At 44.2% G+C, this 25598-nt stretch overlaps 1 protein-coding gene across 2 annotated transcripts in view; it reads left to right on the top strand.

Moving 5' to 3' along the window:
* Nucleotides 1-25598, top strand: part of CNMD (chondromodulin) — a 102200-nt gene that overhangs the window by 43657 nt on the left and 32945 nt on the right. The gene's annotated exons all lie outside the window — the stretch shown is intronic.

Genomic DNA, 25598 nt, shown 5'->3' with positions numbered 1-25598 from the left:
TGATTTATGTGTTTTCTTTTGTTTTCCACTTAACTATGTCATATAATTTTACTTTAAAATACTGTATTTAGAAGGTTGTTTGTATTTTGGCAAACCAGCACAGATAGGTTAAGCGGGGTACATGAATGGACAGGAAGTCCAGAAAGTTTTCAGCCCCTTTTAAACCTGGTATGGTGCAATACGATGCAACGCAGTAAGTGTAAAAGGGCCCTAAAACATATATAGATATTACCTGTGTATAACCTCCCTAGAGAAATCTAAAGTATATATTTTATCCAGATCAGTAAAAATAGTTTTTTTTACATTCCTGTTCTCAAAAATGGCCATTTCATGTTATAAAAAAAAACATAAAGGGAAGACAGATATCTTTATCTCTACAAAGCATAGGAATTCACCTTCTTTTTCAGAAAAAGAATCTCACTTGCATGACTGAACTTTTTCTGAAGTATTATACGTACCATCACTGACTAATAACCTGAGCTGGCTGTGAGAGGGCCAGGAGGCTGTACTATTTATTGTCAGTCACCTGTAAGATAGAACATTACATTCCACCTCAGGTTCGTGTACAACGTCCTTAATTATTCCACCAGTTGAAATATCTCATGTGTGTCCCAGTTTCAGACAGGTACATTATTATACAACATAATAGATAACTCACTGTAGATGAGCCCTAAACCGTCTAACGTGACAGGGAGATGATGAATTAGCTGTCAGCCGCAGATGTTAAGCTGAACAGTGTGACTTTAGTCTTGCAGTACATTAATAAAACTTCTAACAATGAATTGTAACTTGGTGGTAGTTATAATACATATTTAATAATGAACCAGCTTGAGCAGTGGTGCAATAATAAATAGCACATCATGGTTGCCTGTGAAGCTGTGGGAACCTAGTTTTTGTGTACACCTAAACACACTGCCGAGTAGATGATTAGGAATGATAAATCCCTTGAGGCGTGTGAGGAAAGGGCGGCTGGGTGGGAGTGTTCAGTCTTCTGGCTCTCCAAAGTGAATAACTGGCGGCTCCTCCATTACTCTGTCCTATAGATTTATTGCTTGTAAGCAGTCCGGTGTCACCCACCATCAATTTGAAAATAAACCACTCTTAATGCCGTCATGTCATCGATACTCCTGGGCTGTGACCTGCTTATGGGCTTCCTGGAATTACAGCAGCTTGACAGAAGTTTAATATTAAAACATGATTTTAAGATCCAGTAATTGCAATATAATATACAGTATACAGCATATAATATGCTTGTGAAGGCTGTGCTGGGATGATTACAAAGCAAATCTGACATCATTTTGTATTGCATCGAGTAGTAGTCTCACAATGGGGCGTTGCGTTGCACATCATGTAAAAACACAATGGACGGGAAAAGTCGTATTGCGCATTATACCTGCAATGTGACGCATACAGTGAAACATACAGTACATGAAGTGTATGCTTCAGTTCAACTGTACCGTATAGCATGCCCCACATTATTCCAATGGATTTTGCAATACAATAACTACAATATCGCGTCACATTCAATATATTTTCCGACGCAACAAATGTGATAGTGTGAAAGTAGCCTAAGGGTGCCCATTAACGGTACAATCTCCCAAATGATTGTTTTCATATGTGTACTGTTAACCATTTCCTGCCCCATTACGTGAAATCAAGTCTCTGCATCCCCCCCCCCCCCCCCTACAAAATCCTAGATAACACTGTTTATTTATCTCTGAGCTGATAACAATGCTACTCAGTTGTAAAGGAATGACAGCAAACCCCTCACTTCCTCCCAGGGAATTCAATGGCAGGATTAATGTGTAAACAAGTGTAAAACACACATTCCAGGAGCAGACAGATATAACAAGTAGGGTATACACAATGTGTTACTAATACATATTTAAAAAAAATGAACTGTTTAAATAAACAGTTAAATAAACAGTTAAATAGACAAATAAAAGGTGTAGGTTTAATGTACAATATAAGCTATTTACATTAAAGCTATAATGTATGAAAGTGGACAAATTGTGTATTTTTTCACTTTTTTCCTTATTTTCCTTTTAAAATACATAGAAAATAAGATCATTACTAAAAACAAATATCAGCCACAAAAAGCCTAATTTGTCCTGAATAAAACAATATATAGATCATTTAGTCGTGATAATTATTTATAAAGTTATTGCCAAAGTAATCAGAGCTGAGCTGAACTGTGAAAATGACCAGGGTAGGGAAGTGGTTAAGGGTGCTGATCGACGATGATCCAAATTTCTGATCATTTCTATTAGTCTGATCAGATTGATTATCACTTTCCCCCGCCATTGGTGGACCTGAATAATTGTTTACAACTGATCGCAATGATCGAATTGGACCGTCGTTCGTTTGGGAGTTTGTACTGTTAATGGGCTCCTTAGGGCTAGCAGTGAAGCAGGTCAATCCCACATGTAAATTATGTAGAAATAATTGAAATGTTTCTATATACCTTTGTTTTGAGAAAAACAGAGGTGGTCATGTGACATCTGCTGTTCCATGTAGTTCTTTTTTCCCAACTGCAGATGAGTTATGCTGCCTTTTGGGAGGAGAGTTGTGACCAAGCTGCTGCTCGCTTCTCCTCCCAGTCATGATGTTTGGAAGGGGAATGGCCAAGCTGCCACTCAATCCTCCTCCTGCCAGTGGTGTCGCAATAGGGTATTTTAAAGCAAACCTGAAACACAAAAGTCAGATACTTACCTCGGTAGCAGGAAGCCTCCCTCATTCTCCTCAAGACTACTGCTGGGACCCTCTGGAGGTTCGTAGGCATGCTTCCATCAAGAACAAGGGCAGCTGCACTGCTCTGCCGCAGGACCCCTTGTGCCTGTGCAGTAGCATGGAGCTACACGGGCTCAGCTTTTTCCTATCCGGAAGGAGAAAGTATCAAAGTCACGTGAAGCACAACCTGACTCGCAAGACAGTGAGCTCCTCCTGACCCTGTCCGCTTGTTCGGTGCTGAACAGCGGCAGGCAGAAGTATGTGGGTGTTTTGTATCGGCTATGCCAAATTCAAACACCAACGCTTCAGCAAGAACTTAGCAAAATATAAAGTAGCTTTAAAATATGTACTGTACGAGCTGCTTTATTCTGCTAGGAATGCAGTGCTGCAAACCTTGGAATGGTAAGCTTCAGGAGGATTGGGGAAACCTCTTAACACTCCAAAGACTTCACACTACTGAGGTAAGTATCGGTATCTAATGTTTTGTTCCATTTTCTCTTCAGGTACGCTTTAAATCATCCCGAATCATCATTTCAGTGGACAAAAATCAAATGTATTTATTGCCATTTTACTCCCAGAGTTTGCAGATTTTAAAGTTTGCTGCCAGTAGACATCTACTGATGGTGTAATGGTTAAGGGTTCTGCCTCTGACACAGGAGACCTGGGTTTGAATCTCGGCTCTGCCTGTTCAGTAAGCCAGCACTAATTCAGTAGGAGACCTTTGGCAAGTCTCCCTTACACTGCTACTGCCAATAGAGCGCGCCCTAGTGGCTGCTGCTCTGCTCTGGCGCTTTGAGTCCGCAAGGAGAAAAGCGCAATATAAATGTTATTTGTCTTGTCTTGTCTTGTCTAGTGTGGGGACAATAAAGCGGTAAATGGAGTTTTCCATGTGATTAGAGAAAACGTTGGCTCTGATTGTATCTCTGGGGCTGAAAAAAATGTGAATTGCTGTTTTTAAGAAACCTGTGATCATGTATTTTTATCATACACTAAGTTACTCTTACCCAGGTCTTTTACAGGTTTACATTAAAGTAAACTCTGTGACTTCAAGTAAGTGGCATCTTTCGGCTCGCTAGTCAGTGACACAGGAGGACAGAGATTTATCATCCACTTTTACCGGTGAGTTGCCCTGCCAGGGCTCACTGTGGAAGTTCGAGGACCATTGTCCCCAGCTGCAAGTATTCCTTCCCAGAGAGCTGTAATTACTAAGCCATGAAAGAGCAGACAGAAGAGAGAGGATACAGAGCAGGAGATAATTCAGGTTATTGATGAAGACAAATATTGAGTGCATGATAGGATCTCTAGAGAGAAGCTGAAGTTTGTGTCATTCTTTCAGTCTCTAGATGAGGATCTCCAGCTAATTCCATCAGATAAACTTCCCTGTTCCAGACTGGAGAGTTTGCATATTGTAGACCTTGCCATTCACCCTGATCCTGAGTACAGAATGAATGATGTTCCTCCCCTGCACCCCATTGCCACACGACACACGTACTGCAGTGCACACGATTCATATTCCTTCAACTCTCCAGCTCAACTTCCTCAGTCCTCTTCATTTCCACCAGCAAAGGGCCTAATATTTCCGTAAGGTGCTGCTTGTTATTATTATGCATTCATATAGCGCTGACATCTTCTGCATCGCTTTTTCATGATGACAGTGTACGCTGTCATGACACGTCACTAACTGTTCCTCTACGGAGCTCACAATCTAACCCTTACCTTGTGTGGTTGGTTAAACTTCCATGGATAGACAGATATAGATAAAGGATGTTGAAAGTACCATTTACACAGATTTACCGGATTTACACTACCGGAGCTTGTAAGCAGAGAGATTCTAGCGCCCTGAACTCCGCCCCTCTACGCAGGCCACACCTCCAGTCCTGGCCCTTGTTTTCTTATATCACATAAAGAGCTGCTAAATGTACATGAACCTAGCAGTGGTGTAATTTAGAGAGTGGGCCGGCCCAGCTTGGATAAGGCTCCCTCTAATTTAATAATTAAAAAAAGTGTGATGTGCGCTGGACTGATGTGATGCATGGAGGATTTGATACCCACACCTCCCATTATGCTACTCTCACTTTCACAGGAGGCACCGATTAAGCCTCCAAATCCCAGTGCTAAATACATGCCTGTGGCTTCCGAACTGGAGCTGGGTGGTGAGTGACATCACCCTCCAGCTCTGCTGAGAGAGGGGACATTCGGAAAGGGAGGGAAGCCGCCTCTGCCACATAAAGTGCCTGTAGGCACATGCCTACAGTGCCATTATGTAAATCCGGCCCTGACCACTTATATGTCATTGAGCAGTCAGTGAATGCATCCACATCTGATAAAGATGCCCCAAATGTAGCAGGCAGCGCAAAAGGTAACCCTTCTCTTAATCTAGATTGTCTCTCCTGTTTTGCACAATTCCATGCTAAAATCCATTCAGGGGTTAAATCCTGCTGCAAGGTAGTGCCAGAAATGATTGCTGAACGCTGGGTAAATGTCAGTGAATGCCAGTCATGCTGCACAGAACGCATATATAACATCCACAACACATTACTAGCACCTTGTTTGCAAAGCCTAATACAACTGATTTCATCAGGTTTCCCAGTGCCCTATGGTACCAGCTTCACCGCAAGGAGCAAATCAGGAACGGCATAAACTGGAGGCAGTCATGAAACTTTACAGCCTTATAAAAGCATATTATTCACTGCTGGGGAAAAAAAGCCGACTTCCTGATATATAATAAACCTCATCTTTAGTTGAGCTTTAAGCTAGTCTGGTAAGAACTATTGTCCTTTAGCAAATCACCCTCTGTAAAAAATGCATTTAGCTGAAAATGCCAGCTTTGTCAGTCTGCAGCTCCAACTTATTGCAGGAATCTCTATAAGCCACCTCTAGAGAGCTCTTTCTAGCTTAGTTGCATCAAAGCTAATTATGTTCATTAAGCAGTATTCTGCAATAGTAATAGTTAGCTGATTCCACTTGATCTGCACCCCTGATGGAAATGATGTACAGAGACGATCACATGACTTGCTTTACGGACGATATACCAGGTGAATTCACAAATAGCTATAATTAGTCAGACTTCATACTAGTACAGTGTGCTGCAAAATCAGTCAATTTCTATCTAGACAGGCCACTGCCTTCCTGATCTCTCAAGGATATTCATATGCACTTGATATACTGGCGTAATATATCATATAAATTGCTGCCTTTAGGTCATATCGCTTCTTTGCAGGATATATTATCTCACAAACGCTTCTGCCAAGGCAGCCATAGCCAGTAAAATTAGACAGTATTACACATGTTAGCGCTCGTGTAATTGTGTTTATTGCCCTTATTTTCAGATTTTTTTAATGTGATATCAGTGTGCCTTGTACATCATTCATATCCCAGACACGTGTCATGGTTATTTTGTCCTCTGTACAGATCAAAACCAATTACTAGGTGATATTCTCAATCATAATTACAGTGAGAAGCCTTTGCAAGCATTTTTGTGCTAGATTGCTTTTCATAGTTTAGGCATACTGCAGGAGAGATATATTTACAATAATTGATAGCACCTGAAACACACACTGGAAAAAATGGGCTATATTAGCTTTTAACAAAATGCACGCACTGCAAGAGAAAATGTATAAAGCAGTCCTGAGCTTTGATCACAAAAATGAAAAAGGATGGTCATGCTGCATGCTACACGCCTTCACTCAATCGCTTTTTCCCTATGCTTCCATGTCATCACACATGGGTAGATGCCCCGCCCACTCTACCCCACAGGATCTTAATTAGTATAAAAATGCGAAGCTGCTGCCCCCCCCCCCCCCCCAGTCTTTTTTTTGTCCTCGACTTCCTCACCTCACACAGGATCGACGTGAGTAGGGCAAGATTTGCCTAAATATTTTTATTTTTCCCCCTACCTAACTGTGTTTACAGTTTTTTTTCCTATACTGCCTCCCATTCAACTATAAATTAGTAGGGGAGTCCCCCACTCTGCTGGTTCTCAGGGGGATAGGGGACGCAGGATAGTGTACATAAGGTTTAAATAACCTGTTTGCTGCGTCCCCTCTAATGGCCTACCTGGAGTCTTAGGCCCATAAACAATACTAAATGTGTTGTATTTCGAAACTGGAGATCCGTTTTTTCTCACCTATTTACTTCTGTCTCCCTGGAAGCGCCCGGGGCGGCAGCGGCGAGTCCGGCATGTCTTGTTTCCTCCTGTGACGTCAGCCGCATTGGACCTACACACTCGCATCCCTTCCGCCTTCCATCAGCTTGGTGCGGAATGGGCGCTTGCTGAGAGCCGGAAGTGGGCGGTTCTAACTCCCGGAGGCTCCACGGAAGTATATTTAAAACCCATGGCGGCGACAGCTCTCTGAGTTCGCTCGGGAGTTAGCGTCTGGACGCCGCCATGGAGGAGGATGCGGAGCAGCCGGAGAGGCAGCAGAGACACCACGGGCAGCAGGCTGGAACATCCTCTGTGGGGGAAAGAGAGACAAATCGAGGTAAGGCAAAACGTTAGTGGCTTGCCTTACAGGGACTGTTCTTTCTCTTATACATATTCATACTTACCTCCTTTCTTCTTTCTTCAGCTGTGTTAGCTGGATCTATGGATCCTCCAGGTCCCTCAGCAGACCAGCAAAGGGCTCTAAGGTAGGGGGTCTAAAGGTAGGTTCTTAAGCCCTGAAAAATAAGAGAACACAAAATTAATATGGTGATTCTCTCTTAATTCCTAGAAAACATCGCAAGAAAAAGTCAAGATCAAAATCCAAGACAAGGACGACGGATCCATCTACAGAGTACAGAGAGAGGAGCAGATCACCACACAGGAGTCATTCTTATAGACGCTGTTGGGCTTGCAACAATGAAGCCATGCCTGATAAAAATGTGTGTAGATCCTGCTTTGCAGATATGGCTAAACAGTCATCGCAAACTCCCATGGATGTATCACAGATGATTAAAGACGATGTGCAAGAATCAATGAAGGAGTATGTAGCATCACTTCCTCCTCAAACATTACCACCTACTGAACAAACTTGTACAGTTAATGACTCTGAGGAAATCGCAGGGGGTTTCGACTTTGCTTCAGTCCAGCCCTACCTTCACGCAATACGAGAGGCAATTGAATGGGAAAGCTCAGATGATGAACAACCATCTACCAGTTCCAAAAAACACAAGGAGTACTATACTCACCTTAAAAAGAAGACAACCTCATTTCCTATGATGGATGAAATTGCGGATATTATTAAAGAAGAATGGGAGAAACTGGACAAGAAGCCACCCTTAAATAATTGAATTACAAAATTATATCCGATGAAGCCTAAAAATTCAAAGTCCTTAGACAATCCACCAACTGTGGACGCCGCCGTCACCCGACTAGCGAAACATATTACGTTACCAAGAGATAATGTTGCATCATTTAAAGACGTAATGGAAAAAAAGATGCGCTCGGAACTTAAGAAGATATATACCTTAGCAGGAAGTGCCACGAAACCTGCGGTAGCGTTAACCTCAGTGGCGAGGGCCATCAGAGCATGGACTATAGCTATAGAGGAGGCAATTCGAGCTGATGCTGATAAAGAAGCCATTATAAAAGCACTAGACGACTTCAACCTAACGGCAGATTATGTGGGCGAAGCCGCCGTAGATATAATCAGATGCACGTCCAGAACTATGGCCTCGTCAGTAGTCGCAAAAAGGGCGTTATGGCTGAAGTCATGGTCAGCGGATCAGTCATCAAGACAGGAGTGGTGTAAGATACCATATGATGGAGACAACTTATTCGGAAAGGAATTAGATAATGCTATCCAGAGAGTAACAGGGGGAAAGTCCGGTCTGTTACCCAAGGACAGGAAAACCAGAAGACCGAATTTTCAAACCAATAGAATACAGCAATCCAGGCTTCGTACTGCCAGATCATACCGACCTGGCAGAGAATTTAAGAAAAACTGGCAAAGCAGTCACAGTAATCTCCAGAGACTAACACGCCAGAAGACAGCTACTTCCACTCCTAATCAGCAGAAATCCTTTTGACAGGAAATCCGTCCAAGTCTGTCCAGTAGGGGGCAGCCTGAAGGAGTTCGGACAGATTTGGATGGAAGAAATAGACAATCCATGGGTAACAAGAACAATATCCAGGGGACATCGCTGGTCCTTCATGAAAAGACCCCCAAGAGCACACTTTGTAAACACAAGGATTCCAAAAAACTACAACAAGGCCAGAATTCTACAAGATTACGTACAAACGTTACTAGGCAAGAAAGCTATAACTCCGGTACCAGAAGATCAGTAAGAGAGAGGTGTGTATTCTCCACTGTTCTTCGTACTCAAAAAAACAGGAGACTGGAGACCGGTATTAGATCTACGTTACCTGAACAAACACATAAAGCTCAAAAGGTTCAAGATGGAAACGCTCCAATCGATCATTCGGGTAGTAAAACAATCAGACTGGATGCTGTCTGCGGACCTCGAGGACGCCTATTTGCACGTCCCCATCCACTCGAGGTTCCAGAAGTTTCTGAGATTCGCAATAGGAATGAATCACTACCAGTTCACTTGTTTGCCGTTTGGAATCTGCACGGCACCGCAGACTTTTACAAAGATCTTACTCTCACTAGTAGCCCTTCTAAGAACAAGGGGGCTACGTCTATTCCATTACTTGGACGACCTACTACTTCTGGCGTCAGACAAAGAGACCTTGATTACTCACAGGAACATCCTTCTAGACTCTCTCAATCACTTTGGATGGAAGCTAAACAAAGACAAGAGCCAGTTGGAGCCGACGCAATCAATGATTTTCCTGGGAGCCCTCTTTCAGACAGATTGGAATTTAGTAAGTCTTCCTCAACCGAAAATGACACTGTTAATACAAAAGATAACTCAAGTAACTTCGGTGGACACACTGAAGGCAAGACAATGCGTCAGTCTACTGGGGTCAATGACATCAACTGTCCAAACAGTGAAATGGGCACACTGGCACGTGAGACCATTCCAGTGGGGCTTCCTTGCCCAATGGAACAAGACGAGTTTGAATCAGACAATACAAATCACGACTTTAATGAAGAACAGTCTTATGTGGTGGACGAATATCGACAACCTCTCCAGGGGACATCTGATCGAAGTTACGAACTCGATCACCATTACTACGGATGCCAGCCTACGGGGCTGGGGAGCGAACTGCGACACACTCACAGCGCAGGGCCTCTGGAAGACCTCAGATCATCATACTCAATCAAATATCCTGGAGATAAGAGCAGTATACCAGGCATTATTAAGTTTTACTCATCTGATAAGAAACAAAACAGTGATTCTATACATAGACAACAGCACAGCTGTCTCGTACATACGAAGACAGGGAGGAACAAGGAGTTTATCACTTCTGCAGGAAACAGCGATAATTTGCCAGTATGCGGAACAACACCGTTGGAACATTTCGGCAATATATACACCGGGGAAGGAAAACATACTGGCAGATTACCTGAGCAGACATACGTTGAGCAACAACGAATGGAGCCTTTCCACGGAGATATATCAATGGATCTGCAGTCACCTGGGAAAGCCCGAACTAGACCTCATGGCAACTCCATTTAACTCCAAATGCAGGAATTTCTACTCCAGGATGTATTGCGAGCAAGCCCTAGCAGTGGACGCACTGACGGCCCAATGGAACTTCACAACAGCATATGTGTTCCCTCCAATACCGTTAATACACCGATTCTTGTCAAGACTCTACAAGGAGGATGTGATAATGATTGCAATAATTTCATACTGGCTGAACAGACCGTGGTTCCCCCTCCTGTGGGATATGAGGTTACAGTCACCTCTTCCTCTCCCATGCAACAAAGACCTTCTATCACAAGGGACAATTCTTCATCCGAATCCCGAGAGGTTGAATCTCATGGCCTGGCGATTGAGGGGAGGAGGCTGGAGCTGGCAGGATGCTCACAAGAGGTAATTAAGACTATCCTAAGTGCCAGAAAACCTACTACAAACTCCACCTATCAGAGAGTTTGGGACAAATTCCTACAATTATCACAAGAACTGCATTTCCAGCCTACAAGACCGGAACCACACCACATTCTAGAGTTCCTTCAGAGAGGTCTAAACATGCAATCAGGATACCACACACTGAAGGTGCACGTTTCCGCTCTATCGGCATTGACTGGTACTCAGTGGGCCATACAACCTTTGATTAAGCAATTCTTGAGAGGAGTATTAAAGATAAGACCGCCTAAGAAGGCTATCTTTCCTAAATGGGACCTGCCATTAGTCCTCGAAGCACTAACAAGACAGCCTTTTTACCCCACAGCTGATAACTCGCTATGGAACATAACCTTGAGGACTGTTTTCCTAGTGGCAATTGCCTCGGCAAGAAGGGTGTCAGAGCTACAGGCCTTAGGTTGCATGGAACCTTATTTGACCTTCTTTCCTGACAGAGTGCTACTTAGACCAATTCAGCAGTTCATACCAAAGGTTACCTCCACATATCACCTCAATCAAGATTGGACTCTACCAACATTTACTCAGGAAGGTGGAGAAGAAATTCACCCTCTGGACGTAGGTCAGGCACTGAAAACCTATTTGCATCTAACATCAGATAAAAGGAAAACTGAGAGACTGTGGGTAATTCCCGCAGGTTATAGAAAGGGGCAACCCGCCTCTGTGAGAACAATAGCCACTTGGATCGTTAAGACGATTCAGACGGCTTACAAATCGATGGGGTTAACATCATGGGCGGCTTTAAACAAGGTGCCCGCAGAAAAAGTGTGTCAGGCAGCAAACTGGTCTTCAATTAACACCTTTATGCGTCACTATAGAATTGATCTAGCATCACAGTCTACTTTGAAGTTTGGAAAAGTTGTATTGGATGATGCACAATATATGAATAATTAAACTATTTTTTTTTTTATTAAGCATTAAATATGGTGTCCCTCCCTTCTTATTTCCTAGTTAAATCCCATGTGTGATGACATGGAAGCATAGGGAAAACGGAAAATTGTTACTTACCTATCGGTAATTTTCCTTTCCCGATGCTTACATGTCATCACACCGGTCCCTCCCTTCCTGTGAGCTTCGGTAAGTCGAGGCTTACGGAGACTGGGGGGGGGGCCAGCAGCTTCGCATTTTTATACTAATTAAGATCCTGTGGGGTAGAGTGGGCTGGGCATCTACCCATGTGTGATGACATGTAAGCATCGGGAAAGTAAAATTACCGATAGGTAAGTAACAATTTTCCGTTTTGACGCACTTAAGTACAATACGGCTGTATTGAGTTCCACTATCTCCCCTAAACTGGCTGGACTTCATTGGTTGGAATGGTAAAGCCTGCAGTCAATCACTGAGTTAGTCCACATGTTAAAAACAAGTGACGAGTTCCTGCTCTGTGCAGGAAATGCATCGCTCCCAGCGCTGGATTTTCCATAAGGCTCTGTAGACGTATGCCTATAGGCACCTGGTGATGGAGAGGCGGCTCACTCCTGTCCCTGAGTGCCTCCCTTTCTCCTTCCCTATGCAGAGTCCCAGGTGGAGCATAAATGATAGGTCACTGTGGTTACCTACGTTGGGCAGGAAAAGTAGGAATGAGGTGACAGGTGGGACAGCCAGTGCACTTGTGGTGCGGTTCAGCAGGTAAGTGGGGGGGTAGTTGGGCTCCAGAATGGGTGCCTATAGGTTCTTGTAATGTAATTCCGTGTCTTACCGTATTTCGCGACGTATAAGACGCTCCGGAATATAAGACGCACCCAGGTTTAGAGGGCAAAAACCAGGGAAAAAAAATAATTATATATAACCTGGTGCGTCCATATTCCAGAGGCGTCTTGTACATGTTATCCCCCAAATGATGTCTGCCAATGTGTCCTGTGTGCCCCTTCTCCCCATGTGTCCTGTCTCCCTAGGTGTCCTTCTGTGTCCGTCTCCCTATGGGTCCTGTGTGCCCCTTTTCCCCATGTGTCCTGACCTCTCCTTCTCCTCATATATCCTGTGTCCTGTCTGCCCCATGTGTCCTATCTCCCATCTCCCCCATGTGTCCTTCTCCCCCATGTGTCCTTCTCCCCATGTGTCCTTCTCCCCATGTGTCCTTCTCCCCCATGATTCCTTCTCCCCCATGATTCCTTCTCCCCATGTGTCCTGTCTCTTCAGTGTCCGTGTCCTCTTATGTTGTTTTATGCCCCCCTTCTTGTGCCACAGCTCTCCCCATTGAAATCATGCTGCCCGCCATGCGTGTGTCTCCCCGGCTCCCCCCCCCCCCCCCGCGCGCGTGTCTCGCTATCCCCGTTGTACATACTGTATGTCCCCCAGTGTCAGCAGCAGCAGCGGCGGAGGCTTACCAGATCCATGCCGCCGCGATGACTGCAGACACCACATGCAGTCATGCCGCCGCGATGACTGCATGTGTTTCCTCTACTGCGCGGCTACTGATGACGCAATCAGTACAAGCCGCGCAGTAGAGGAAACACATGAAGTAGCCGGGTGTCTGCAGTCATCGCGGCGGCATGGATCTGGTAAGCCTCCGCCGCTGCTGCTGCTGACACTGGGGGACATATGTACAACGGGGAGAGACACGCGGGGGGGGGGGGGGGGGGAGAGAATGACCCGGGGAGACGCACGCATGGCGGGTGGGCAAGAAATTATTACATTGGGAGAGCTGTGACACTCGGGGGGCAGGCCAGGCCCAGCAGGGACACAGGCAGGGAATCCCCAATGGCGGCGGGTCGGCGGTTCGTATCGGCGGGCGTTCGCAAGTTGGGGATTCCCTGCCTTTGCCGTATAAGACGCAGGGACTTTTTCTCCCCATTTTTTGGGGAGAAAAAGTGCGTCTTATACGGCAGCAAATACGGGTAATTCCGGGTCTGATAGCTCCTGACTCTCCCTCTTTTGGAGGGACAGTCCCTCTTTGGGAGCCCAGTCCCTCTGTCCGTCTTTCTTCCTCATTTGTACTCTTTCAGGACTGATGTACAGATCTGTGTAAATATATGTATTTCTCTACTGAAAAAGTTGTTCAATTGACTCTCTAAACTTTATTCACATCCTTTAAATGTATTTCTTATTTTCAAATGTTATTATGAATGATAATGGACCAGGATAGAAAGGACCAGTGAGGTATGAATTATAAAAAAAATGTTTTTCATGAAATCTTTATGGCATGCATGACTAGGGGTGTGGCTAGGGGTGTGGCATGAACATGGCTTACGTGTCCCTCCTTCTTATCACAAAAAGTTGGGATGTATTCAAATGAGTCATACAGGAAGGTGGGTGCAAACTGAAATGGAAAGACATTTCTAATAAGATTGAACAGAGTAGCAGCAATAGAGAATGCAGAAGCTCAGATTGTATCCGGGGATCAGCAGGCAGGGTCACTGAGGACCCTCCTTCCATCATGTCACTCTTCATTGGTGCTATAGTGGTAATGATCACTACTGGTAATCATTAGAAGAGTCCCCTACCCTTAACCTGTGTATACCTCTTACAGCTTGTATACTGTTGTATAGTATGCACAGTGCTGGACGGGGCTCAGCGTAATATATGAACGATGGGTCCCATGACCCTGTAGCTATACTACTAGGGGCGTAACTAAATTGTGCCATTCCTATGTGTCTTCTGTCCCTGCTTGTCATGTGACAGGCACGGAAGCCACATGGTGATTAGCTGTACATCACTTGTACACCAAAGAGGACCTGTCCTGCTGACAGAAGCAGGTAATGCATAATGCACCTCTGCATTACATACAGGAGCAGGTGCTCCTAGTTCTTGGCCCCCTCAACCACGTTGGTGGAGGTCGGGGGCTATTGTTATGCCCCTGTATTCCACTGACATTAAAGCCCTGTACACACATTTAAGATGGTTCTTGGCCAAGGCAGGTATTCATGGCCGCCTCTGTTAGGAAACGAGTGTTGATGTGGAAGGCTGAGACTCTCCATGAAGCATTGCCGAGAGATCCAAAGTGTTGGATAATTTTGCCCAAGTCTTTCTCCCCACTTTGTATCAATAGTATGCAACACACTAATAAGCTCATCGTGTTCTCCCCAAAAGACTATGATACAGAGATACTGTAAGACTATGACTATGGTATTTTTTTATGATATATTTATATTGCGCTGACATTTTCTGCAGCACTGTACAGTCTTGTCACTGCTGACAGTCCTCAGAGTGTCTTACAGTCTAATCCCTGCCATAGTCATATGTCTTTTGTGGAAAAATCAATAACTTCACTGTATATTTTTAGAATGTTGGAGGAAGCTACAGTCCCTGAAGAAAACCCTCATAAGCAGGCAAACTCCATGTAGATAATGTTCTGGCCCAGATCCAATCTGGGGACTTGGGAGCTCCTCTGAAGGACAGTTAGTGGCATGGCCATGCATAAAGTACAATAAAGGGCTATGAGAGATGTCAGTGTTATATAATTACTGAATATTAATCTGAACACTGTGAAGTGGATTGAATTCTTATTTATTCTAATTTAATATAATTCCCAGCATTGTACTGATGATCAGCTTTATAAATATAGTATATGCAGTACATATCTATCCATCTATATACATATATTTATTTTATGGGACAAGTCACACAGTAGCATGGATCTCTGCCCTGCTTTTCACACACCATTGAACAATCGCTCTATCCTTGTCTCTGTCAGCAGTGGGCTGCAGGAGTCATTACTGCTGGCAGAAGTCACATGGGATGAGTATTGTGAGCGACTTATAAATAGGAGAAAGCTGAATAGGAACTCCAGGAAAAATAAAACTATGCACAGGTGTTAGGTGTTATTCTATATGAGCGCCATCTATCTTCTCAGACTGAACCAGCCCACAGCATAAGTGATAAGCCACACTGGAGAGGAGAGGTGTGTATTAGCTGATCTCTATGTTACATGTGGCAGTGGTCAGATGCACTGGAGGAGGAAGAGGGAGTCTGGCAGCATTTTTTTTGTTGGTGTATGGAAATGGGGGCCACACTTGTTATGTGGAGTGCGGGACCGTTATAGTGGCTGCATTATTTGCAGGGGAATAGTGGCCATATTTGTTATGTGGGGTGCGGGACCGTTATAGTGGCTGCATTATTTGCAGGGGAATAGTGGCCATATTTGTTATGTGGGGTGTGAGAGAGTTATAGTGGCTGCATTATTTGCAGGGGAATAGTGGCCATATTTGGTATGTGGGGTGCGGGACCGTTATAGTGGCTGCATTATTTGCAGGGGAATAGTGGCCATATTTGTTATGTGGAGTGTGGGAAAGTTATAGTGGCTGGATTATTTGCAGGGGAATAGTGGCCATATTTAGTATGTGGGGTGCAGGACCATTATAGGGGCTGCATTATTTGCAGGGGAATAGTGGCCATATTTGGTATGTGGGGTGCGGGACCGTTATAGGGGCTGGATTATTTGCAGGGGAATAGTGGCCACACTTGTTATGTGGAGTGCGGGAGAGTTATAGTGGCTGCATTATTTTCAGGGGAATAGTGGCCACACTTGTTATGTGGAGTGCGGGAGAGTTATAGTGGCTGCATTATTTTCAGGGGAATAGTGGCCACACTTGTTATGTGGAGTGCGGGAGAGTTATAGTGGCTGCATTATTTTCAGGGGAATAGTGGCCACACTTGTTATGTGGAGTGTGGGAGAGTTATAGTGGCTGCATTATTTGCAGGGGAATAGTGGCCACATTTGTTATGTGGGGTGCGGGACCGTTATAGTGGCTGCATTATTTGCAGGGGAATAGTGGCCACACTTGTTATGTGGGGTGCGGGACCGTTATAGTGGCTGCATTATTTGCAGGGGAATAGTGGCCACACTTGTTATGTGGGGTGCGGGACCGTTATAGGGGCTGGATTATTTGCAGGGGAATAGTGGCCACACTTGTTATGTGGAGTGCGGGAGCGTTATAGTGGCTGCATTATTTGCAGGGGAATAGTGGCCATATTTAGTATGTGGGGTGCGGGACCATTATAGGGGCTGCATTATTTGCAGGGGAATAGTGGCCATATTTGGTATGTGGGGTGCGGGACCGTTATAGGGGCTGGATTATTTGCAGGGGAATAGTGGCCACACTTGGTATGTGGAGTGCGGGACCGTTATAGTGGCTGCATTATTTTCAGGGGAATAGTGGCCACACTTGTTATGTGGAGTGCGGGACTGTTATAGGGGCTGGATTATTTGCAGGGGAATAGTGGCCACACTTGTTATGTGGGGTGCGGGACCGTTATAGTGGCTGCATTATTTGCAGGGGAATAGTGGCCATATTTAGTATGTGGGGTGCGGGACCATTATAGGGGCTGCATTATTTGCAGGGGAATAGTGGCCATATTTAGTATGTGGGGTGCGGGACCATTATAGGGGCTGCATTATTTGCAGGGGAATAGTGGCCATATTTGGTATGTGGGGTGCGGGACCGTTATAGTGGCTGCATTATTTTCAGGGGAATAGTGGCCACACTTGTTATGTGGAGTGCGGGACCGTTATAGTGGCTGCATTATTTTCAGGGGAATAGTGGCCACACTTGGTATGTGGAGTGTGAGAGAGTTATAGTGGCTGCATTATTTGCAGGGGAATAGTGGCCACATTTGTTATGTGGGGTGCGGGACCGTTATAGTGGCTGCATTATTTGCAGGGGAATAGTGGCCATATTTGGTATGTGGGGTGCGGGACTGTTATAGGGGCTGGATTATTTGCAGGGGAATAGTGGCCATATTTGGTATGTGGGGTGCGGGACTGTTATAGGGGCTGGATTATTTGCAGGGGAATAGTGGCCACACTTGTTATGTGGAGTGTGAGAGAGTTATAGTGGCTGCATTATTTGCAGGGGAATAGTGGCCACATTTGTTATGTGGGGTGCGGGACCGTTATAGTGGCTGCATTATTTGCAGGGGAATAGTGGCCATATTTGGTATGTGGGGTGCGGGACCGTTATAGTGGCTGCATTATTTGCAGGGGAATAGTGGCCATATTTGGTATGTGGGGTGCGGGACCGTTATAGGGGCTGGATTAGTTGCAGGGGAATAGTGGCCATATTTTGGTATGTGGGGTGCGGGACCGTTATAGGGGCTGCATTATTTGCAGGGGTACTGGGATTGTTCAAGATAGATTGGGAACACTAGCTTCTCTGTTTTTATACAATATGATCTTAATAATCTGATCAAAGCCGCGATTGTTTGCTAACAGTTGTGCCGTTAATGGGCACCTTTAAAATCAGTCGCTCTGTATTGTGCAACTGTTACGGATTCAATATACTACAATGCAAACTTCTGAAACCATCACTTTGCCGAGGTCCGCTAAAGTCCTGTAAAAAGACTTTCTTTGTGCTTTTTTTTTTTATTTTTTTTTTAATGTATTTTTCTGGCATATGCTGTAATTTGGACATGCAAAAACTTTAGGAAACTGCATTCAGTTTAAAGGACAACTGAAGTGAGAAGTATATGGAAGCTGACATATTTATTTCCTTCTGAACAATGTCAGTTGCCTGGCTTCCCTTCTGATCAATTTGTCTGCAATAGCTTCTGAAAAACACCAGCAACAAGTATGCAGCTAATCTGGTCAAGTCTGAAAATAATGTCAGAAACACATGACCTGCTGCATTCCTTTTGAGCATCTGAGGCTAAAGGTATTAGAGGCAGGAGAAGATCAGCAGGCCTGCCAGGCAACTAGTATTGTATGAAAACTTTTCTAAAAGGAAATCATTATGGCAGCTTCCATATCCCTCTCACTTCAGTTGTCCTTTAACTTTGAGGAGCACACTTAAAGGGGTTCTCTGGTATCTTTAAAAAACAGACACTTACCTGGGGCTTCTATCGGCCCCCTGCTGCCGTGATGTCCCACACCGTCCTCCTCCGATGCTCCGTCCCCTGCTGCCGGTAACCTGCTAATTATTCGTCTAACTAGACGAATAGAACTGGCGCTGCGCACCTGTGGCTCGGTCCCACGCGCGTCATCAGGAGCTTACTGCGCAGGCGCAGTACGAAGTTCTATTTGTCTAGTTAGAACAGTGTTTCTCAACTTTTTCGACCCAAGTACCCCCTATCGCAATTCAGTTCCAACCAAGCCCCCTATGAGTATGTATGTGTGTGTGTTCATATATATACATATCCCCCACCGCAGATATAGTTGCCCCCAGTATAGATAGATAGCTAGGTATAGGTGGCTGCCCCCAGTATAGGTGCCCTCAGTATAGCTAGGTATAGGTGCCCCCAGTATAGCCAGGCATGGGTGCCCACATTATCTGGGTATAGGTGTCCTCAGTATAGCTAGGCATGGGTGCCCCCAGTATAGCCAGGCATGGGTGCCCCCAGTATAGCTAGGTATAGGTGCCTCCAGTATAGCCAGGCATGGTTGCACTCAGTATAGCCAGGCATGGGTGCCCCCAGTATAGCTAGGTATAGGTGCCCCCAGTATAGCTAGGTATAGGTCCCTGCCCCCAGTATAGGTGCCCTCAGTATAGCTAGGTATATGTACCCCCAGTATAGCCAGGCATGGGTGCCTACAGTTTAGTCATGCATGGGGGGACGGAGTGCAAACCGGGGGAGCATGCCCACACATAGCGCTTCACCCTCCGACACTCACTAATAGCAGCAGTGGCGACTGCATGGTAAAAGGAATGCACACTTACTTCTGCGTTCCACGCCAGAGGTCCGATCTTCTCTGAGCCTGCCGCTACTTCCTTATAAACAGGAAGTAGCGTCATCGCTGACAGAGAAAGACCTCCCGCGTGGAGCGTGGAAGTCCGCGTTCCTTTTACCATGCCACCGCCGATGCTGCTATTAATGAGTGTCGGAGGGGGAAGCGCTGACTGGGGAGCCCAAGGTGAGGGGGGGGGAGTGGACCCCCCTCCCCACTGCTATGTGTGGGCACGTTCCCCCGTTTTGCGCTGCGTCCCCTCTTTGCTGCGTACTCCCTGCTGTGGGTACGTGAACCGCGTATTGAGAAACACTGAGTTAGACTAATAATTAGCAGGTTACCGGTGACGGGGAACGTAGCATCGGAGGAGGACGGCGCGGGACATTACAGCTGCAGGAGGCCGATAGAAGCCCCAGGTAAGTGTCAGTTTAAGCTTTTTTTTAAAGATACCAGAGAACCCCTTTAAGCCTGGTACACCCTTTCAATTATGATTGGCAAATAACTGACAAATTTTACCACCTCCATGTAGTATGAGGATCAACAAATATTGAATACTATGAGCAGATTGTGTAGATAAACCCAAAAACTTACTGTATGTGGTAAAATTGGTTAGTTACTGGCCAATCATAATTGAAAGTGTGTACCAGGCTTAAGACCTCTTTCAGATGGGAGGCTAAACTGCGTGCTTGTTGGCAGTGAATTCTCAGCCTTCAGCTGCTCATATGAAAGAGGCCTTTCTATAAAATGTAGTCTCTACTTTTATTAAGTAGAAATTACCTCACAAGATTGGGAATACAGCCAGCACTTGTGTCCATGTTTTGTTCAGTTTTTTTTTTAACACATCTTTCATAGAAATTGAAAGAAAATTGATCAGTCACAATTGAATTAACAGTGTAAGAAAGATGGCCATGACCTATGCACGCGCCAAAACATGTTGCCTTTAAAATGAATCACAAAAAAAAAAAGTATGAATGAAATATGAATGTGGCTGTCCCGCGCATAGTGTCAGCTTCCCCCTCAGAGAGATGAAATCTGTGTCGTAAATGTTTTACAGTGAATTTATATTTCAGAAAATCAACATCAGCTAATTTCAAATGGTGTCATAAACCAAAGGGGATATGAATTATGCACTGCGCCTCACACTGAACTGGATATGTTTCTTCATCTGAAGACCGAATGCAAATCAATGCGCGCAATAAAGAAAATCCCCCTAGAACATTAACTTGTGGCGGGGTAGTCCTATCACACTCAGCCCTGTCCTGCAATGCTTATCTTGTGTTCAGTACAGCCTTGTAGATTGCTAGGTACCTAATGTCATGCTTACAGGAGAGGGAGTAATTACTGCAGTAATGTCACATAACTAATGAATAGTAGCACCGTTTAGTCACCAGGGTCTAATACCTTATGCTGTCCAATCATAATGTGGAAATTGCTTTTGTATTTTAATGATGCATGTATTCCTGCAGCCACCTGAATAATGAAACGTAATCTCCCTCACCTGCATAATGAAATATAATCTCCAATTTCACTGTCATTCTCTATTACGGCTGCGGATACTGCGTAGAAAACCCCTCACGCAGCAGTGTAATGGATCAGTTTTGTCCCCTGAGAAGCACGAGGTTCATATCATTTGACGATCAGCAAGTCTGTAGAAAGGGATCTGTAATAATGTGGTCTCTGTGCGGTGATATACAATCATGTTTATGATAATACTTACTTGCTGTATAAACAAAATGTTTATGTAGATAGCAGAAAGACGTGGCAATGCTGTGGAATAAGGTAATTCTGTCACAGCCTAACCTGCTCTTCACAGCCATGTGGCTCTTTGGTCAGGATTTTCATTTTGAACGCCATATTTTAAGCTTAGTAACAGTGATACTGTAAAATATGCCCTCTAGTTAGGCAGAGAGCAATACTCAGTTATTATCAATACTTGGATTTAAAACTCCAGTTTAGGCACTTTTTTAATTATTATTTTTAAAGTGCATTCAAAATTTATTTCACAAAAATATTTGGTTTTGCACTTGAGGACCACCTCCATCTCAGAAACACTTATGCAACGGCAAAATTGCATCCAAACAGGGTTAAAGTGAACCCTAGGTGAAAATAAACTGAAATAATCAATTGTTTTTATCCTTCTACTCCTAAAAATGACTTTTTTTGATATCAAATGGTTTCATTTTGTATTTAAACATTTACAAAGTAGATGTTTTATTGTATCTGCTCAGTGGCAGGCTGTAAAGTGTCCCAGATTTAAAATACATGAACTATTCACCTTTTTCTATCTCTCCCTTGCCCTCAGAAGTCGTATTCTGCAAGGAGAACTTTTATGGATTGTGATTTGCTTATCAGTGAAGTTTACTATATTCCTGACGGTACTAATAAGACAAAAGCTGTCACTTGCATGCCTGAAAATTAACTCTTTCAGGCAGCAAAACAAAAAAAGTAAAACAGCCTGGTTGTTAATATGTTTTGCACTGTACATACACTTGTTTAGCTCGTCATCATGTCACGTGTCGCTTCAGGTGCACTTTAAAATTGATGCAGGTATGATTTATTGAAATCAATAAGCTGCCTTTTTTAACTGTGTGGGAAACTGGGTCAAATTCTCCCTGTGTTCTTCAAGGAACCTAAACTTTCCAGGCTTCCACCGGCTAGAGATCATTACTCTTCAAAAGCAGGGTGCCTGGGCAAAATACACAACTCTTTAGATGTTATCAGCTTTCTGGGAAAAACACAACTAATATTTTATTGTACACCCAGATTAGTGGCACTATTGGCTATTGTGCATCCAGGTATTTATCATGTGCCCATGCATTAAAATCTCTCCCCTGTCTGGCTGTTGCAAATCCAGCTGCTTGGGTCCTACATGGCTGACACACTGGCATGTGTGTGGCATAGAGAATGAATGAAGGTCCGCACGATGTCTCCGCAAACCAAATTTATTCAGGACACATCCCAATCAGATAAAAGAGCACCAAGCCAACATGTTTCGAACCAGCACGGTTCTTAATCATGGCTGATTAAGAACTGTGCTGGTTTGAAACATGTCAGCTTGGTGCTCTTTTATCTGATTGGGATATGTCCTGAATACATTCGGATTGTGGAGACATCGTGCGGACCTTCATTCATTCTCTCTTGTGTCTGGGCAGGGCAGCCCTTGTTCCAGCACTGCCTCCCTTGTGAGTAGAGCAGTATCCTTTCTCCTTCATGTCTCATGTGTGTGGCATGCTATGTGTGGCAGTCACGTGGAACACAAATATGGAAGACACAGTGGCTGGACAGGTGAGGGATTTTAATGCATTGGCACATTACCATTTGGCAGGACAGCAACGGAGGCGGGAGATGCTCTATTACGATGCTAATTCACAAGAGATTTCATGATTAAATAAATCGGGACTTGGCCTGCAGTATATGGGAAGCCAGTAGATCTCTCTCTGATCAGATTTGATCAGAGAGAGCTGTCTCTCGGTTGATCTTCCCATACATCACTCGATCTGCCCATACATCACTCGATCTGCCCATGCATCACTAGTGTCTATACATCACTAGATGTATGGGCACCTTTACAGGGCAACATCTTCTGGTCTAGTGAATGAAGGAGATTCCTTTATAAGTAGAGGTAATCCACTTACTTCATCAGTCGAGCTAAAGGAACACTATCGATGAACATGTTTTGTCAGTTGAGATGGGAATAGTTTGGGAAGTGCTTCTAACTAGTGGTGTATACAGTTCACTGCTTACCTCTTTGTTTACTGTTATAAAATTCCTTTCACACTTGACTGACGGGCCAGGATGACCAGGGTGACGGACCAGTGAAACATGAGGGGAGTGGGGAATCCCTCACACTACATCTGTTAACCCTGTGTGTGAGACAGATCTCACTAACTGCAGCTGTTTGTGCCTCTGAATGAGCTGTCTGCATGTAGAGCAGAGAAAATGTATCTTGTTTGTAATTGTATGTGAAACCTGACACCCTGCGTGCATGAAAAAAAGGGCGTGCAGCAAAAAGGGCGCTGCTGGATAACAAATTTGTGCAGATGGATAACGAAATCTCAATAATGATAAACATTTTTAACAAAATTAAAAACAAAAGTTTGCTTTCTTAAAACAGAAAGTATTTGAGATATTAACCATTGTCGTCCTTAGAAGCTAAACACACCTCCAGATCCGCTGGAATGGAGGTGTGTTTAGCTTCTAAGGACGACAATGGTTAATTTGCATATATTCAGTAGTGATGCACTGGGAGATCTCTCGGAGCTCACTCCAACCTGAATTATCGCAAATACTTTCTGTTTTAAGAAAGCAAACTTTTGTTTTCCATGCCTTTTAGTAAAGGGGCTTTTTGGACCATTGTAGCCCCTTGCACAATTCAATGAGTTCTGGTTCACCATGAGCTTGCTGGTTAGTCTGTACCTTAACAAAATTAGTTAATGATAAATACTGTTTTAAAACAGATGGGAAATCAAAATGAAAAGATATTTACTTTTAAACTTGTTACATAATTCAAGATTACAGCTTAACCTAACCCTACTCTCACACAGAACCCTCCCCTGGTGGTGTCTAACCCTAACCGTCCGCCTCCCCTGGGGGTGCCGAACGCTAACCAGCCCCTTGGTGGTGCCTAATCCTAACCACCCCCTGATGGTGCCTAACCCTAATCACACCCCCTGGTGGTGCCTAACCCTAACCACCCCTCCTGCACAAACACCCTTACACACATAGAAATGATAATATATTTGATAACGTAAAAATCTGTACATACAAATGAAATAATATGACAAAAACTATAACATTGTAAGTTTCTAAAACAATAACATATTACAAAAACTTTAATGCTCTAATGTTGAAAACGATATTTATCCCGCACCCTTTTCTTTGCTTTGGGCGCCGTATTAGCAATAAATGCATTAGAGACTATTGTGGCGCCCAAATTGTCCATTAGCCACCCGCGCCCTTTTTCCCTGCTACCGACACCTGAGGCTTTTCATATAACTCTGTAGTCTCACATACAAGGAACAGACTGCCTGTGTCACATACCTCACAAAGCACATACTCCCCTTTGCTAATGAATTATTCCATTGCAGCTACAACCTATACACAACGAATTACAGCATTAGCCTCTGAAATTTAACATGAAAAGTAGGAAAATGTTTACACAGCTACTTAGACATTACTTGTACATTATCGTTTTAGAACACTTGTTTTGACACTAGTTTTGATAGTGTTCCTTTAATTGACTCAATTATCTCTGTTATTTAAGTGCTTGCCTGAAGGCTTGTACTGTCTCCAGAGTGTCTTGGCAAACATGATAGAACATTGTTTGGTGATGACAAATGGTGTTGATGGCCCCTTCATTTTTTTTAGGATTGATTGTTGCAGTTGGTCATAGATGGCCTCTTATACCTCCTAAAAATCCTTTTCCATCCCTGTCCAATGTGCACCCCATCATGCTATAAAGAGTGACCAATCTCCTTGCGGAGTAGGTAGACTCCATGATCTTAACCTGTAGAGTCCATATGCTGTTCCATGTCTCTACTCAGGTGTTGCTTGGTCTCCCCAAGTTGTACATCCATGTCACACTGGAACAACCATCCTATAAGGGAGGGGCTTTGACACTATTTGCCTTCAATACACAGTGATGCTTATCATGTTTGCAGACAGTACATATATTTAATTTCTTAAGGATCGCCTGGACAGGACACTGTACAGCGCTGCGATCTAAGGCAGCGCTGTACTGGGGACAGCGGTGTCACTCGGCTGTCCCCTCCAGATGCACAAACGCGATCCGCTGTCATAGGCTGATGCCTATCATGCCCTGATGCCCTGTCATTGGCTAGCAGGGGGGTAGGGAGGGCGGGATTATTATAAAATAATTAAAAAAATAGATTAAATTTATTGTAAAAAAAACAACAAAACCAAATAAAATAAATAAACACGCAGGCAGGGATCAAACCCCACCAACAGAAAGCTCTGTTAGTGGGCGGAAAAGGGGGGAATCACTTGTGTGCTGAGTTGTACGGCCCTGCAGCGAGGCCTTAAAGCTGCAGTGGCCTATTTAGTAAAAGATGGCCTGGTCACTAGGGGGGTTGAAGTCCGTGGTCCTGAAACAGTTTTAAACAAGACCTTCTGCATAATGGTGTCAGCTAGACTGTTGGCTGATGAGGAAGTGGATTACCTGTCCTTATAAATGCCTGAGAATTTCCTCAACCTGTTTTAAAGTGTTGCTCTGTAGGAGTGATGGAATGACTCCTAGAACAGAAACAGGTTTAAGCTACCTTCTCTTTCCTTTAGA

This window comes from Hyperolius riggenbachi, chromosome 2, assembly GCF_040937935.1.
Source record: "Hyperolius riggenbachi isolate aHypRig1 chromosome 2, aHypRig1.pri, whole genome shotgun sequence".
NCBI classification, from domain to species: domain Eukaryota; kingdom Metazoa; phylum Chordata; class Amphibia; order Anura; family Hyperoliidae; genus Hyperolius; species Hyperolius riggenbachi.
This window is presented reverse-complemented; position numbering and strand designations above follow the sequence as displayed.